The following is a 17,821-nucleotide window of genomic DNA, read 5'->3' on the forward strand; positions in this document are numbered from 1 at the left end:
CTTTTTAAATGGGTTATTTTAGTACTGGAAAAAAATACAGAGGCAAACTGTCAAGATGAAATTCAGGCACAGCAGTACAGATGGAAAACAAGGAGGGAAAAACCAGCTTACTGTTTAACACCTAAAACAGCATAGATGAACAAGTTTTGACATAAGTAAGACAAATGGTATGCTTTAATCTTTGAAATTTTTAATATATTCTAATGGTCACATTCAGGCAAAAAAAAAGTTTTTAAAGTTTGTTTCTTTTTCTTTTCTTTTTACATCTGTGTTGGTTGTTTTGTTATTGCTGTCATGTTGCGGTTACTTTATTTCTGCCTAAACTGTCGTGTCAGGAGTGGGAAGGTAGAGGGGAGGGCCACTCAGGAGAGATTCTGCAGATTCAGGCAGAAGCATCTGACACAGAGCGCTCTAATAAATCACCTGATGGAGCCACCAGGGACACTGCTGAGTCACTGCCATCTCCACTCACCGGCAACTTCACCTTTTAAGGTTATTTTCTAAAAGAATGCAGGGGCAACATTGTGGTGGCTTGACATTTGACAAATACATTCTGCGATAAGGGCATCTTAGGGTAAATCCCCAAAGTGGGCCACAATAATTTTTGGTTAAACCAATCCCAGCTTTCTCTAATAAGCAGGCTCTGGGAGCTTGAGTAAATCACTTGAGGAAATCACTTAACCTTTCTGGGTCATGGCTTTTTCATCTGAGAAATTAAGATTCTGAACTTGATGGCTAAAGACCTTCCTGTTTCAAGAGATGTAATTGTCATTATAGGCAGATGACTAGATACTGTATATAGAAAACCCTAAAGGCTCTACACAAAAACTACTAGAAATGATAAACGAATTCAGCTAGGTAGCAGAATACAAGATTAACATACAGAAATCTGTTGCATTTCTTTACACTAACAATAAACTATGAGAAGAGAGAATAACAAAGCAATCCTTTTTAAAATTGCATCCCCACCCCCTCCAAAAAAAAAACCTAGAAATAAGCCTAATCAAGAAAGTGAAAGACCTATATGCTGAGAACTATAAAAAAGTAGTAAAGGAAATTGAAAATGATTCAAAGAAATGGAAAGATATCCCTTGCTCTTGAGTTGGAAGAATTAATACTGTTAAAATGGCCACACTACCCAAAGCAATCTACAGATTTAATGCAATCCCTATCAAATTACCCAGGACATTTTCCACAGAACTGGAATAATCCTAAAATTTATATGAAATCATAAAAGACCCAGAACTGCCAAAGCAATTCTGATGAAAAAGAACTACACTGGATTCATAACTGTCCATCAGACAATCCTATAAAGCCACACTAATAAAAACAACATGGTTTTGGCACAAAAACAGACACATGGATCAATGGAACAGGCTAGAGGCTCAGAAATAAACCTACACACCTATAGTCAATTAATCTCCGACAAAGGAGGCAAGAACACATACTGGAGAAAAGACAGCGTCTTCAGCTAGTGGTATTGGAAAAGCTGAAGAGCTGCATGTAGATCAATGAAGTCAGAACACTCCCTCCACCATATACAAAAGTAAACTCCGAATGGCTTAAAGACTTAAATATAAGAAATGACACCATAAAACTCCTAGAAGAAAACATAGGCAAAACATTCTCTAAGAGAAAGAACCCAGATACAAAAGACTACATATTGTGTAACTCATATGAGCAGAAAATACAAATTTATAGAAAAATGGTGATTGGGATTAGAGATGGGAGCAGAGATTGCAAGTGGGCTCAAGAGATTTTTGTCCTAAAATTGGACTGTGGTGATGATTGCAGAACTCTATAAATTTAATTAACATCATCGACTTGTACACTTACATTGGGTGAATTTTATGGCATGTAAATTATACCTCAATAAAGCTGTTACAAAATAAAAACTCAACAGACGTTTTTAAGAGCAGATAAAAGACTAAGAGAGCATTAGTGCATTGAGAGATTATTAGAAAATTTTCAAACTAAAGCAAAGAGATAAAAAGATGATGGAAAATACCAAAAAGAATTTAAGAGTAAAAGAGGACACAGTGAAAAGGTCTAACATATGTAAAATTGCACTTTCAGGAGGAGAGGAGAAAGACTGGACCCGAAGAAGTAATATCTGATGAGATAATGGCCAATATTCTAAAACTGATTAAAGAAGCTCTATAATACCCAAGCAGGATAAACAATAAGCAAAATGTATCTAGATACACTATAATAGAATTCCTCAGAATCAAAGATTAAAAAAATTTTTAAGCAGACAGAGAAAAACAGTACATAATCTTCAAAAGACCAACAACAAGACTGCCAGCTGACTTCTTAAACAAAAATAATAGAAGACAGAAGACAATGAAATTACATCTTCAAAGCAGTCAAAGAAACTGACAGTCCAGAATTTTACATGCAACAGAAGTATACTTCAAGAATTAAGAAAAAGTAAAGTTTCAAACAAAAATACAAAGAAATACTAAAGGAGTTCTTCCAACAGATAGAAAATATCCCAGAGGGAAATACAGACTTACACAAAGGAATACAGAGAGATGGTAAATATAAATAAATACTAACTACATAAAACAGCAATAATAATATGTCATGAGGTTTTATTCATATGTGAAATTAAAATAAATGACAGCAACAGTACAAAAGGGAGGAGGGGCTTTTATTGAGTTAAAGTATTCTCAGAACCAAGCATTGTGAAGGAAGTGGTTAACGTACTGATTCAGAATAAATTCCTAAGTGAAGGACGAATGTTATAATTTCTAGGATAATGGTTAAAAGAATAATATCAAGATATATAAATAACAGGCCAATAGAGAAGAAAAAGGAATGTTAAATACTTGATTAATTTACACATGCAAGAAAAAAAGGAAAGGGAAACAAAGAACAAATTAGATAATGAGAAAACAAATAGTAAAATGGTCAATTTAAACCCAAATATATTATCAATTACTTTAAATTAAATGGACTATTTATTAGATACTCCAAAGGCTGTCAGTGAGATTTAAAGAAAAACCACAAAACTCAGCCACACTCTGCTTATAAAAGAACTCAAAAATAAGGGTCTGAAAGTTATAGAAAAACATAACTATGCAAACCAAAGGGAAGCCTGTATATACTAATATCAGACAAGGAGACTATGGGTCAAGAACCATTACTAGAACTAAAGAGGCATTTTATTATTTAATAAAAATAAAAGGATCCAATACAACAGGAATATACAACAATTACAAATCTCTATGTATCTAATAGGATACTCAAAATACATTTGAAAAAACTAACAGAATTTAAAAGAGATCTGAACTCAATCCACAGCCTGGAGCAGGGCTATCCAACTCAGCCCCTCCCAGGTCAGCTGAAATGCAGCCAACCCAGGAGACGCATAAACAAAACTTAAATGTGAGCTACGGAGTTTTAGGATGCCTTGTAATACAGCACAACTAAAGCAACAGTTAATGTATATGCCCAGGGAAGAAAGACTTTGAACAAGGCAGCACTCAAACGTTACTGCAAGCCTGGGTAAGATATCTAACTACTGGGAACTGATCCTGAGCTTGGCAAGGTGACTTTGAAGCACTTTCAACGGAACGGTGGGTATGCACATAGATTCAAGAATGGGAGGAGAGAAACAGCAAAGAGCAGTGTAGACAATGCTTGTAGAAAACTCTGCTATAAAGGAGGGCAGAGAAATGGTGTAGAAACCAAAGGAAAATGGTTAAAGAAGTATTGTGTTGTGTTTGTGTATGTGTTTTTAAGATGAGCTTAAACTGTTACAGTTTGTAATATTACAGTATATAAGCAGATGGAAATTATCCAATAGTAGGGTAAACTGATGATCAAGAAAGACTGCTACCTGTGAGTGGACGAGAGGGGAAGGGACACAACGCACAAATGGAAGGGGTGGGCTTAGGGATAAGCTCAGCCACTGAGGGTCCCTTAGGGAGACAGCAGTAGGTGTGGGTTCAGAAGCAGATGAGACTGAAGAACGCAGTGGTGGAAGCCTGTGGAAGTTCCCTAGAAGCAAGGTCATCTGCAGAGGGCAAGGGGACAAGGAGGGGCACGTGTTTGAGGGGAGAAAAGAAAACAACAAACGTTTGTCAAGGATGGCAGGACAACGAGCGGACAAGGAAGGAGGAGGGTTGCCAGACTCAGCCATTTGGGTGTACGCGTGGGTTACAGTTAAGCCTCAACATTCCTCTCCAAATGGCAAACAACTTATGATAAAACACTGCATTTCCTTTGCTACTACTGTTGTAAATGGACACATAAAAAAAATTGAGAAACCATTCAGAAAAACAGACAAAAGTTGAAATATTGGGGTTTAATGAAATGACATTAAAATGCCTTTCAAAGCCAATCAGATGCCATTAAAATTACTGTGAGCTGCAGAAATGAAGAATTCAAGTGAGTAGAAGCCATGTGAAATAGCAGTGGGGCACAGTCTAGAGCGCAGAAAAGAACGAGGTGAGGAGCAAATCTGAATTCAGACTGGGGCCGCACTGTTCAAGATGGCAGCCACAAGCCACGTGTGGCTCACTTGAAATATGGCTAGGGCAGCTAAGGAAAAGAAATTTTAATTTTATTTAATTTTAATTTAGAAACTGAAGCAATATAAATATTCTTCCATCAACTACAATATTACCATTCTGGCAGGACTACATTTTATTGTAACTGCTAGAAATTTAGCATCTAAATTGAGACATTCTGTAAGTGTAAAATACATGCTAGATTTCAAAGGCTTCATGCAAAAAAATTTTTAAAATACTGTCAAAAATCTTGTTAATTTTATATTGATTATGTGTTGAAATTAAGATGGTTTGTATGTGTTGGGTTAAATAAAATCTATCATTAAAATTATTGTCTACTTTGTTAATACGGCTACCCAAAACTTAAAATTCCATATTGAACAGCACTGGTCGAAAGGTTAAAACACCAGTATCATCTGAAAAGCATGGTTAGGAGTCACCTGTTGTCGTGGCAACTATAAAAGAGGGCAAAGCCCATCCACTGATAACACAGGAAGGATCATCCAGGATGTATGCAGCCCAGGTACAGGCTCCAGGCCTTAAATCTGTGATCAACAAGGAGCCATATTTTAATGAAAAACGGTCAAGCAGTAACTTGAAATGAACATGGAGCAGTATGAGAACACAAGTTCATGTGAAATGGTCCCTCCAGCTTACCTGAGATAATAAACTTCCTTCTAATGAGTAAGTGCCTCTCCAATCTAGAGGAGGTTTAGAATTAAATATAGATAGAGATGATGAAGAAAATCAGACTTACGTGAATACTTTTTAGAAAAGTTTAGAAATATGTTTTATATCAAGTGGAACAGTTTGTGCATAATTATTAGGATTTTAATGTTTAAACAAAGCTAACAGAATAGCCCTGTGATCCTAGTTTAAAATGTGATATATTTAGACATATGATTTATTTAGATTGAAATGTTTAAGAGGATTTGGCTATGTCTATAAAATATTAATTTTGTAAGCGATGGAACAGTCCAAGGAACTTGAGCTAAGCATTTGGAAAGGTTTCACTTATTTGAGTCATACTTTCGCCCACTAAGCATCTGATTTGTTTAAACAGAAAATCAAATATATTAAATTTATATATATAATTGAAAATATTTAAGAGTTTAAGTTGAACTAAGTTTATAAATAAGACTGATAGTTTAAGGAACTCAATTCTGCTCAACTGGAACTAAAGTTTCATCAAAGAAAAAGTGAAGGTGATGGCTCACTTACCAGATTTATAAGCAGAATCATAAGATAAGTTGAATTCAAAGGCCTAAAGAAAACTAGATTTTTATTTTTACCTATAAAAGCATCAAATATTAGGTGTCATTTCTGCTCACAAAGCTTACTCTTAACAGATAATAATTAAGATTTTACAAATAACGGTTCGTTTAATACTCACACCCCAGCGAAGTAAGTAATATTATTCTCCCTATTTTATAGGTAAAGAAATGAAGGCCCAGCACGATTAAGAAGTTGTCCCAAGGCCACATAGCTAGATGGTAGCATTCAAATACAGGCTGTCTGGCTTCAAAACCACTGTGCTTTACTGACTCTCAGACAGCCCTTGAACATGGAAAAAAGTCACTTTGACAAAAATAACTAGTTGTTCCAAAAAGTGAGCTTTTTACACGCTGTTAAGATTTTAACTAAAAGTCTCTTGTTCCCCCTTTTTCCCAGTAGCTATCAAGAAAGGTCTGCACTAGGAATTCCAAGAAAAATCCATGATGTACAAGAGAATGACCCAGATGAAAACAGTTTTCTAGGCTTCTAACTTCATCCTGACCCCTGTCCTCCAGGCCTCCAGCATCCTAAGCATCCTAAGACAAGGAACTCTACCACAGTAACAGAGAACGTGCTGCTCTGACCGTTGGAGAAGTCCAGCCTGAGGGATATGACATTTATTGAGTTACTTTTCACTTCATTTCTTCCTATCCTATAACATCTCATATGTTCCTTCTCTGGATTAATTCCTTGTCTAGGGCACAGTACAAAATAAAACAAAATAAATTCAGGAGAGAGAAGATAATTCCTTTTAATTTTGTTTTTAATTCTAAAATCAGATTTGAGGGAAGTGTTCGTCCCCTCCCTTCTATACCAAAACCCCCCCGGAGTCTGCAGTGATAAGCACAAACAAGGATGTACGTTTTTGGTTACTTCCAGACAACCATCTCCCCTCTCGAAATTGACCACTGCTGCCATTCTGAATCCGCCCCACCAGGCAGGCATCAACTGCCACTCTTCCCAAAGCATACATAATCAAAAGGCATCTTCACTGAAGCAGGAAGGCGTTCTTTGTCTGCTGATAATTAACAAAGCAATCACAGGCAACTTGAGATTGTGATTTATCCACACAAATCATGTTTTTAAATTTACCGACTCTGTGAAACCTTGCATAAGCTATTTATTAGCATTTGGTAGATGAAGAAACAAGAGTTACTGTGAAGATCAAAAGAGAGAGTTTGTGTTCCATACTTAAGTGTACCTGGTACGAGGTAAGCGATCAATAAATGACAGCTATTACAATATTACTAGAAGAACCCACAGAACTATGTTTCATTACTTGCTTTTATGGATATCTGTCTCTTATTTAATCTTATTTTTCATATAGCCTAAATAAGAAAAGCCCCCTGAAATTAAAATGCTTAATCACTCATCTACAGAGACAGTGAGAACATGTGTTTATAAAGGGGTGGGGGAGAGGGGATAGGAAGTAAAACACTAAAACTATCATAAAGACAAGTGTAAATGATTTTTAAAGATCCATTTTTTGCTCTCTTTAACTAGAACAATCAAAAGTTTATTCATAACTGCCAGTATAAAATTAATCTAGCTAGTGGTTTTTTATGTTTTTTATGTATAACCTTTTAAAATATGACCATCATGAATCCAAACAAGTCAAAAACAAAATCGTGATATTTGATTTCTAATGTGGTACTTCAAATAACTAAAAGCTCAAATTAATTTTATAGGGTCCCTACAATACATTTGGAAACTTAGAAAACTGAAGTAACACTACTATAAGAAACTTGAGTCCCTTTCCTAAGGCCCTAAAATTGACTTTTTTAAGGCCCGCAATACTGACTTTGGAATTAGATTTAAAAATAATAATTGTATGTCACATAAAGATATTTTTACATATTCAGTTGAGAAAAGCACACTTGTACCTATCTTTGGAAATGAGTAAGACATGGTTCTTGTTCCTAAGAAGTTTACATCTAGCACAAAATACAGATATATGTATCATCAAACAACATGCTAAATTATTTTTTTAAGTATATACAGAGTTCTCTTGGAAGAGAGAGTGAGAAAGGAGCATCACTTGGTTCTCAGAACAGGTTAAAGTTACTAAAAAAAAGAGTAGGTGAGCCTATAGCACAGGGAATTACAGCCATTATCTTGTAATAGCTTATAATGGAGTATAATTCTGCAAAAATACGGAGTCACTATGCTGTACACCTGAAACTAATATAATATTGTAAATCAACTATACATCAATTTAAAAAGAACAGGTGAGCCTAGACGGAAGATAGCTCACATAAGACAAAGCAAAACAGGCAAACCTTTAAAAGATATATTTACATATATACAGCAAGGCTCACACCATAGAAAATATATATTCTTTTAACATATGAATACAAATAATAAGCAAAAGAACAACTACCTTCAGAAAGTATCTCTTCTGTAAATTAGTCTAGTTTCTGTGTTACAGAAAATACTGGACATGTGCCTACATGCCATGAAGAGATGCTTCTTGTTTTATGACTTTGGGTTTTGTTTCTTTTTATTAAAATAAGAAAAAAGCCCAAGTGCCAGAATGATTAGTGCCTTTATTTCTACACTTTATATCAGTGAATTAAAAAGTAAAGCTTGCTGCATTCCTTGACGTGAAGCCAGGACTCTGCTATATTTTGTGTACCTAAATTTGGGTTAATGTAACAGAAACAATCATATCAGCTTCCTCCTTCTTAAGTATAGTTGATCTACAATATTATATAGTAGTACCCACTTCAGAGGGCTCTTATGAGGATTAAATAAACTAGTATTTGTAAAGTGTTTAGAACCATGCCTGGCCCATTAGAAAGCACCAGGAAGGGTTTCATCGACAGGAAAAAGACAGAGCTGCAGTCATACTAAACAGGGTCGCAGGAAACCATAGGAATCAAGAGGAAATGCCAGGTAAGGCCACACAGAAACCTTCTCTTGCAGGTTTACAATTCAAGAGTTTCAGTAAGCATCCGTTCTTCAACATAACTGTGCCTGACACATCATGTAGTGAAAAAATTGTGTAAAATGCCATGTCTCCCTTGAATGACTGTGGTTGTAGGAGAGGGAAGACAGTTCCTCGTGGGCTGATACTCAGAGAAACAATTTCTCATTTAAGCACATCAGCCATATGAGACAAACACATAGCTTTATTTTATTGCTCCAATACGTCTTGATGATCTTAGCTGGTCTCCCTGACCAATTCGATTATATCATATAACGATGTGGAAAATCTTTATTCTTATGTCCTAATTTGTGGTTGATAATAGTCAACATGCACTTAAACTGCAGTTCAAGGGAGTCACTTTTCAGTTAGTGCGGAGTACAAGCAGGGGTAAGCGACCAGAACAGCATCTATGCTGCAGGAGTGGCCAGCCTGCTGGCAAGCATGTACACAGCCCCTGGGGGATTGCTTCATGCCTGGACCACAAGGTGATGACCACAAAAAAGATGATCAGTGCCATCCGTCTTTCTTCCTCCCTCCCCATCACCACAAGCCCTGAAGGTTCTCAGCATGTATTAATCTTCCTTTTTTTTTTTTTTTAACACTTTTTGATTCACTGAAGCTTCCACCTCGAGGTCCTTTGGTGTTCATGTCTACTGATTATGAGGTAAAGAGGAAGAGATCCAGGTCCAGGCAGTCGCGGAAATGAGCACTCAATCACCTAACGGAATCCCAAATTTTCCCAACCACCACACAACACTCTGCACTTGTCCAAAATGTGAGCTTAAGGATTCTAACATGTGCTGTGGGGTTTTTTTTTAATGCATACCATTATAAACTAAGTTTCTGATATTCTTCTGGCTGAATAACAAATTAACTACATCATATTTTTTTAAAGCCCTGGGGATATAAAATTACTTAAAAAGCATTAAAGAATTAACCAGTTACTTTTTTCCCATAAGAAAAGGAAGGCTGAAAACTAGGCCAAAGGAGAATATTTGGGTATCCCATGTAATGAGTTACACATACAATAAAAGAATAATCATAAAAGTTGGAAAACAAATAATTCCTCAACCATAAGAGCTCAGATGCCTTTTATTAAGCAACATGGAATATTCAGAAGGAAACACTTGATAAACATTTGCTGACTGATGTCCAAAACTACACTATAAAATTGCTACAATCAGTCACTGACCTCCAACTGTGTTTATAACGCTCCGATTCTGTGCCAGACTGTATAAATGGATGCATTTTCCCCATTTTCCAAACTTGTGGTTTACAAAATGGCTTCAGAATCTTATCCTCATTTTGACTGAGAGCACAAATAAATGAAATATGTGTCCACAAAAGTTGTTGAGCCTCCATCAATCTCTATCAATAAGCCATGGCACAAAACACCACTTCCTATGAGCACCACCACCGTGTGTCTCCCACACCTTTTCTCAGCAGTGGCTGTGATCGATACTCACCACGCACAGCAGGCCAGTTAACAACACCTCACATTTAGAGCATTTTTCCTCTAGGTCTCAGGGCTAACATTAGCTCCCCAGCCACAAATCCAAGCCTAAGTGTTTTGGTAATGAAAAAATCATATATATATGTATGTGTATATATATATATATCTCATCCTTCACAAATGTGCTTTTACAAATGCTACAACACATTGTACGAGGCGCTAAATTAGCAACCAGTCATCATGTTATCACAGTACAACTACTAGAAATTGCAAGAGAACACTGACCCAGAAACAGCCAACAAAGGCTTCAATGGCCTTATGCTGCCCGTGTGGGTTCATATGGTTACAAACAACTGACTTTCAATGGCACATGTACAAGTTACTCCTAACTTAAACAAGAACATTTCTTGGCTCCTTTTATCTCTCTGGACAGACTTGGTCAGTCAAGTTACAGAATTCTCCAGGTAGAACAATGGCTGTAGTTACAAACATCAGACCATATTTTAGAACATATACCAAAAAGAGGACCTTTTTCACTGTATAAAATTAAGGTTTTACAAAATAATAAAACAACTGTATAAAATTAAGACATATCATTTTCAGACTTTAAAGCCTAGAAATGCAGAAGCTTCCTACTACTGTGAACCAGCAAGAGTGACAACTAATATTTTACACCTTATGACGCTCTGTGCTGTTCTCCACTCCACAAAGTGACTGATCTCAATCAAAGGCACACAGCACACTCCCATTTGCATGTCCTAAGGAGGTTCTGTGGCTATCACAGTATTCTTTGCTTTCATTATCTGGTTATGCACATACCTCAGAACGCTAGTAACATATATAAACACGCCAAATTATTGTTTTTCACGGCACTGGTGAAAGCTTCATTTCATGCTTCAGAACTTGTATAAATAAACCACTAGCACAAAGCAGTGCTTGCAATACAAGACTGTTTATTTCTGATGTTTACTGACTTTATCTTTTTGGCAGAAAGCAATACAGTGTTGGAGATGCCAAACTATTCTGAATCTTGTGCCTTCTGTGAGCTAGCAGCAAAGGCAAAGCCTGAGTCCTTACTAGGCTGAATTAACACTGGCTGTCTCCATTCTTCAGAATACAAACTAAGGGCCACAAATGTTCAGGCTGGAACTCAGAGTGAGCGTCCCATGTGGCCGAAAAGCAAGTCCAGAACCTTTGCACTTGAATGTTGGATATGCTAAAAAAGATCTGAATAAAGCTGTAATCTTGGTGCCTCAGAAAGACCACAAAAATGCTGATTTCTAGTATCAAACAGGAAACTATATTGTGTCTCTATAATGTGTCCAGACTTCAATATTCTGATTGCCTTTCCATGCTTAAATGAGAAAATACTTATTTTTCTCTCCTGGTTACCTTCTCAAAACGGATAGACTTCATTTTAATCAATGTACCATTTCATTACCATCATCAAAGAGTATTTAGCAGAGCATCTGTGAACTACTCTACAGGTAAAATTCAGTTTAATAACAAACCCACTTGTGAAATAATCTGCAAATTGTTGCTGCAACTCAATTCTTTCATTTCCAATACAATCTTCTAATGGGATGACATTACTTAAAATTACTAGCAAATATGAACAGACCTAGAAACCCAGTAATCAGACAGCTAACAGGTGTTCAAACCCCAAAAGAGGGACGAGGAATATAATCACTTTATGTCTGACGCCTCAAGTAGCTTTAATATTCATAATTCTAATCAACTTAACAGCAACTCAAAATGATCAGTGCCATTGGTTGCCTCTCATTAACCACCTTTTAGCAAAAGTATTTCTTGCTTTCCATATAATGTTCCCTAACTGATCTCTTTCAATTTATAAATTATTTTACTAAGTTGTGTGTACAATTTAAAAAACGGAATCATTTTCCAGTTATCAGTGTGATATTTTCCCCAATTAAAAAATATTAACAAATATATTATTTCCTTCTGAATTGATCAGCTATATTTCTAAAAATGAAAACTGTCTTCCTGCAGATTAGTACACCTAAGATATCTAAGTAGCCACAAAACAGTCTTCACAATCCTATTTTTAATCCATTCTTTGTGCCTGCAACAAACTAAATATCACGAAGTGATGACAAGGCTTGAGGCGGTTGAGAAAGGAGGAGGGTACCCATAACTTGAGCAATTCCCCATCCAGTACCTGTATGCCCTTGGCAACAGCATCGTAACTCTCTCATCACACTCGTAAACAGATGCAAATACCGTCCAGATACTCCCCTCAGAGGTGCTTTGGAGAGCTTCCTTACACACAGAAACGCAAGGCATTTTCCAGTTCCTTAAAGCATGAACACAATACCTTCCAGAAACAACAGCAATGACAACGATCCCAACTATCTAACCCACAAAGTATTGGTCCTATTAACTCTGGTATTGCTGGATGCGAAACCGAGATACCTTTCCCATTTAGTTACAGGTGCAACCACACCTTCCAAAGATAAAGGCTGTTATGCTCAAAATCCAAATGAACTTCAAAATCACGTCAAAATGCTCCAGTCCCAGGCAAGTAAGCCTGGGCTCACTTTTCAGAGATTGTTAAAAGAAGAAAAAAAGTGTCGTTTGTTCCCCTGGTGAACCTAGCATCACCCCGTCCTCAAAGAGAACCAGGGAAACATGAAAGTCCAAAGGTAAATATGCTCATATCTTTTTCCCCCTAAAAGCCTCGATAACACACACCAGAGAAGGAGAGAGAAAAGGATAACGTAGGCAGGTAGCACCCTGCCTCCGTGCACAGCCGCACCCCGCGAGCGCCCGGCCGGCTCCGGGCAGCCCCGCGCCCCGCACGCCGTTGAGCGGACCCGCGACCGGACCGGCTGTCGTGCCGGGAGGACGCTGCGGTCCGAGCTGGCCGAGAAGTTTGCCGCCCGCCCCCGCCGCCGTGCCCCGGGCGCCGTCCGAGGTTGCGGGGCGGCCGGGGAGACCGCCTCCCGGCGGGGACGCGCCCCTCAGGGACTCGGGCGCAGCCGGGCCCCGGCGCCCGCTCCCCGCGGCGGGCGGACCCCACCCCCGGCGCCCGGCCCGAGCCCTCCGGGCGGCGGGCGCGCTCGCCTTACCTGGCCCGCGGCGGCGGCGGCGGCGGTGGCCGTGGCGGTGGCGGTGGCGGCGCGCGCGGGGCCGGGAGCCGCTCCGGGGGCCGTGGCGGCGGCGCCTGTGAGGGGAGGGAGGCGCCGGCGGAGGAGGAGCTCGGGCGAGCAGCGGGCGGGCGAGCGGGCGCGCGGCTTTGTTTCCACTGCGCGGAGCCGCCGACCCTGCGTCACCATGGCAACCGCCCGGGGCCCGGAGCCCAGAGGGGACCCTCGGGCACCCGGGGTGCGGGACCCAGCGGGCCGCCGCCGGGACCCCCCGCCCTTCTCCGCAGCAGTCTGTCTGCTCCGAGGGGACAAGGAGCCCTCAAGGAGCCGCCACCACCGCAAACACACCCCTCTCTCTCTGGCTCCGTCGCCAAACCAGTAGTCTCGCCTCAGCAAGAGGGGAAGCGGGGCGAGAGGAGCCAGCCCAGGGCTAATTTCTGTTTGCATCCTAGTAGGCGCCGCCTTTGGCTCCCCACACTGGACCTTCCAGAGAACTCCCCCACCCCACCCCGCCGCCACACCTTTCGTCTAAGGAGCCGTACCCTCAAAATGGAAATTCACTGAAGAAAGGAGAAAGCAGTGCAAACTGATCAAGTGTTGAGCAACTGGTTCTGGGCGCTCCTGTTGCCACTGCCGCAGCGCGCTCGGAGCTGCCAAGCGGCACCGCGCCTCCTCCTCGGCCTCCCCTCTCTTTGACCAAGCTTCTCCTCAGCTGGGTCTGGGCTCCTTCCACCCAAATCGGATACCTGTCTTCTTGAGGACGCCAGTAGGAAAGAGAGAGCAGGGGGCTTTGTTTTGTATTGTAAACACAGGATACGCTTGTGACCTCACGCGCTAAAACAACTTTCGGGCCGCAGTGTGAATCTCAGCTGCTGCCACTGCTCAGCTACTGGCTGTGACTGCTAAGCATCTACCATGAGCGCTGGCTTTCTCTGTGCCAAGCCCTGACCAGACACTGCAGGCCATGGTGCTCCGGAGGAGATAAGGGTGAGGCTAACCTTGGCGCAGGCTGGACACCCTCTCCTAAGGAAATTCCTGGAGAGGAGGGAAAAGTACTAGTACACCCACAGTAATGTTTCCTCTAAAGCACAGAGCTAGAGGACAGCTACCACGGGGTGAGTCATCACCCATACCATGTTTTCTTGAAAGATCAGTTACAGAACCCAAAACCTCCAGCGTCTTCATGTAGACCGCAGGGACTGTGACATTTATTTTCTGGCACTTGTGAATCACGAAAGGAATGTCAATAACTTATAATAAAATCCCGAGGTAGCTGATGTTTTCTGGGTTTGCTATCTATCTGAGGAGCCATAAAGCAGAACAACGTTATTACCGATGGAAGCTACATGTATTAATTAATGAAAATAGAAGATTCATTTTATGGTGGAGAATAGAAAGAGCTTGTTCCTCAGAAAGGTTGGCCACTTCCCTGTACTGGGAACATTGGTACTTCCAGCTGAAGTCAAGAGACAAGGTTTATCCCACAGGCTGTTAAGCAGTTTGACAGTACTTGTCAAAATTTAAAATGCACGTACCTTTCACCCAGCTATCTGAATTCTCAGAAATTTGTCATGCAGAAATGCATAAGTGTACAATGATAGATGTGTAAGGGTGTGCATTGTAGCAATTTTATAATAGCAAAACTTTGAAACAACTTGTATGTCCATCAGCAGTGATGTGGTTGCATAAATTTGGCACACTCATACCATGTAATACTATGTAGCCATTAAAAAGAATAAAATATATATAATACATAGAAAGATATTGATTTCTTATTAAATACAAAAGAGAGGCTTCAGAACAATATAAATCAGGTGATCCCATCTCTGTACAAAGAAATTCTAGATGGATAGAAATGTAGACATATATAAATAAAGGTCTGGAAAAATACGTACCTAATTGTTAATAGTGGTTATCACTGAAACTATGGCTTCAGAATTGAAGAATTCTACTATTAGTTTGTTTGATTTTTTTCCATTGAGCATGTATTAGTAATTTGTCAATGACAGATCAAAAAGATCCTTAATAAATGTTGGTTGACCTATACACTGTTGCCTGGTAGAGAACTGAATACAGAACAGGAAGGGCTATTGAGTTGGCCATCCCTGCCCCCAGAGGCTGAAGGCTTGGGAAAGCCCACATGGGGTCCACACTGAGTGAATTCCGTAGTGACCTGGTTCTGCCTTATGCTGTGAGGTATTCTTTAGACATTCACTTTTCCCAAGGAGATTTAGTTTAATCTTAAAGTCTACTCCACTCTAGCTCTTAGACAAAATCATAAGATTGTAAGGAAACCAGCCTTCTAAAATGTGTCACCTTACCTGCCAGGGCATAGCACCTGAACAGGTTAAGTAGCAGCCACTAACCCAGTAAGGTAAATTGGAAATGAAGGTAGTAGAGCTGAGAAATTATTGTGTGGATGGATGACTGGCCTTTCTCTCACCATTTTTGAAATATATAAAATGATAAATTTACTTTCCTAAAAATATATTCTAGAGTTGCACCATCCACTTCACAGCCACTAGCCCCATGTGGCTATTTAGCACTTGAAATGGACCAGGCCAAACTGACATGTTTAGGAAATGCAAAATACATACCTGATTTTGAAGACTTGGAACAATAATCCCCAAAAAGTATATCTCATTAGTAACCCTTATATTGACTACATGATGATTTAATATATTGGGTTAAATAAAATGTATCAATAAAATTATTACAGTATCTTTTCACCTTAACACGTTTACTAGAAATTTTTAAATTACATATGTGGCATATTGGACAGGCCTATTTTAGTACTGGTGTTTATGTTAAAAATCATCATAAATCTAAAGCTAACTTTTAGTTAAAACAAAATATAATTACCTCATTAATGCTTCCCAATAATAAAAAAAAATTTTAATTCTTCCCAATTCATATATGTGCCATAATCTAGCAATTTATTTTTAAATATTTTCAACTTATTAGAAAAATGGTATATACAAATATTAGCTCATTTGTTTATATTTTAGAAAGATTTTACCACAGACACTGAAAGTAGATTACCTGGGCCTGAATTCCAGCTCGTCTTTATCAGCTACATGACCCAGGCAAGCAGTTTAATACATCTGGTCCTCAGTTTCCACATCTGTAAAATGGGCATCATACTGGTACTTACTTCATTGAGTTGTTGTGAGAATGAGAGAAGTGAATGTTTGAAAAACTCTAATTGTGATGCCTGATCATATATAATGTTAAATAAAATTTAGCTATTATTTTTATTACACTTTATCAGGTCTGTCACTTATACTATTAACCCTCAATTCAAGTTAATCTCTGTAACAAATCTTTCATCTTCCTTTAAATAAGCAGTTTGGAACTATGACTGAGCCATCAAAATTGAATTCTCCTCAGCCCTAAACTTGTTATAAAATTATTATCAAAATCAAAGAGATATTTTGATCCATTTTAAAACAGCAAAATAAACAAAAATTTTCAATTAACACATCAGCATTCATTATAATTTCATTTTGATAAATAATAAAATTTCCACTTTTAACAAAATGTAACATATATCCTCCAGTGGTTTCCATTCTATATATTTTTGTCAAATCCTTATTGTGTAAAATAAATAAGATATCCCTACTGAAACATTTGTATAAGAATTTTTCTGTTCTATAATTTGGAATTCGTCTACCCAAAGCCTTATTTCTTTCTCAATTATAAATCTTAATAATAGCTAATAATTATTGCACACTGTGTCCAAGGTCACATGGTTATTTAGTAGCCAAATTACTAGACTCTCAAGCACTACACACTAGGAAATTCCTTTAAGTTATTTGAGAGCTTGAGCTCAAATGTTTTATCTCATTAAGCCATGAGTTTGGGAATAAGCAGAGAAAAAGACCAAACTTCAGTGTTCTCTCATCACAACCTCATTAAGTGATATCCCCTTTGACCCCTGCCTTCTAGTCATATTCTGACATTGTTTAATGAGAGGATATCAACCTATTCAAAATACATGAAAAAAATATACTTCTGTTGTCTGTCTTTCAATTAGCTTTCTTCATGGATAGTTTTAAAATTTGATTGGAAAAACCCAGTTCCAGGCATTCAGAAGGCTGGAAAAAGAAAACATTCTGCAGAGTCTACAGAAGCCAAAAATTCAGAGCTCACAAATGCCTCTCCTCCCAAAACCCATCCCAGGTCACTAGGCAAATCTGCTTAAAAGGCCAATATTGATTATCATATCCCCGCAAGTAGAGAAAAACACACTCCTTTATACACTGCTCCTAAGCGGATGGACATCTTTGCTCAAAGAAGATTCTTGGGTCCCTTGGACTGAAAAACTTGTAGCCATACAGGAGAGTTTTAATCATATTTGTTTCAAAGGCACCAAGAGATGCCCAATTAACATTCTTAATTTCTTCATCACAGTGAATCTCTTAGAGAAATAAAAGATCCAGCCAAATGACAAGAATGTCAGCTAACTGGAAATGAACACTTTGTACAATGTATTGGTTGACACAAGGCTCTAAATTACCAAATGGCTCTAGCCAGCTTT

At 38.7% G+C, this 17,821-nt stretch overlaps 1 protein-coding gene across 9 annotated transcripts in view; it reads right to left on the minus strand.

The window, feature by feature from the left end:
- RNF182 (ring finger protein 182) overlaps nt 1-17,821 on the minus strand; it is a 59,008-nt gene that overhangs the window by 19,003 nt on the left and 22,184 nt on the right. For 6 of the 9 annotated variants that reach the window (XM_072945651.1, XM_072945645.1, XM_072945646.1 and 3 more), the window contains exon 1: nt 13,264-14,595. The exons of 1 other annotated variant lie outside the window; for it this stretch is intronic. The gene's annotated coding sequence lies outside the window, so the exon portion shown is untranslated. Of the gene's footprint in view, nt 1-12,353; nt 12,423-12,886; nt 12,900-13,263; nt 14,596-17,821 lie in introns of those variants that run through there. 2 more of the 9 variants (XM_072945648.1, XM_072945647.1) reach the window with 2 other exon arrangements.

Source organism: Vicugna pacos, chromosome 20, assembly GCF_048564905.1.
Source record: "Vicugna pacos chromosome 20, VicPac4, whole genome shotgun sequence".
In the NCBI taxonomy this organism is placed as follows: domain Eukaryota; kingdom Metazoa; phylum Chordata; class Mammalia; order Artiodactyla; family Camelidae; genus Vicugna; species Vicugna pacos.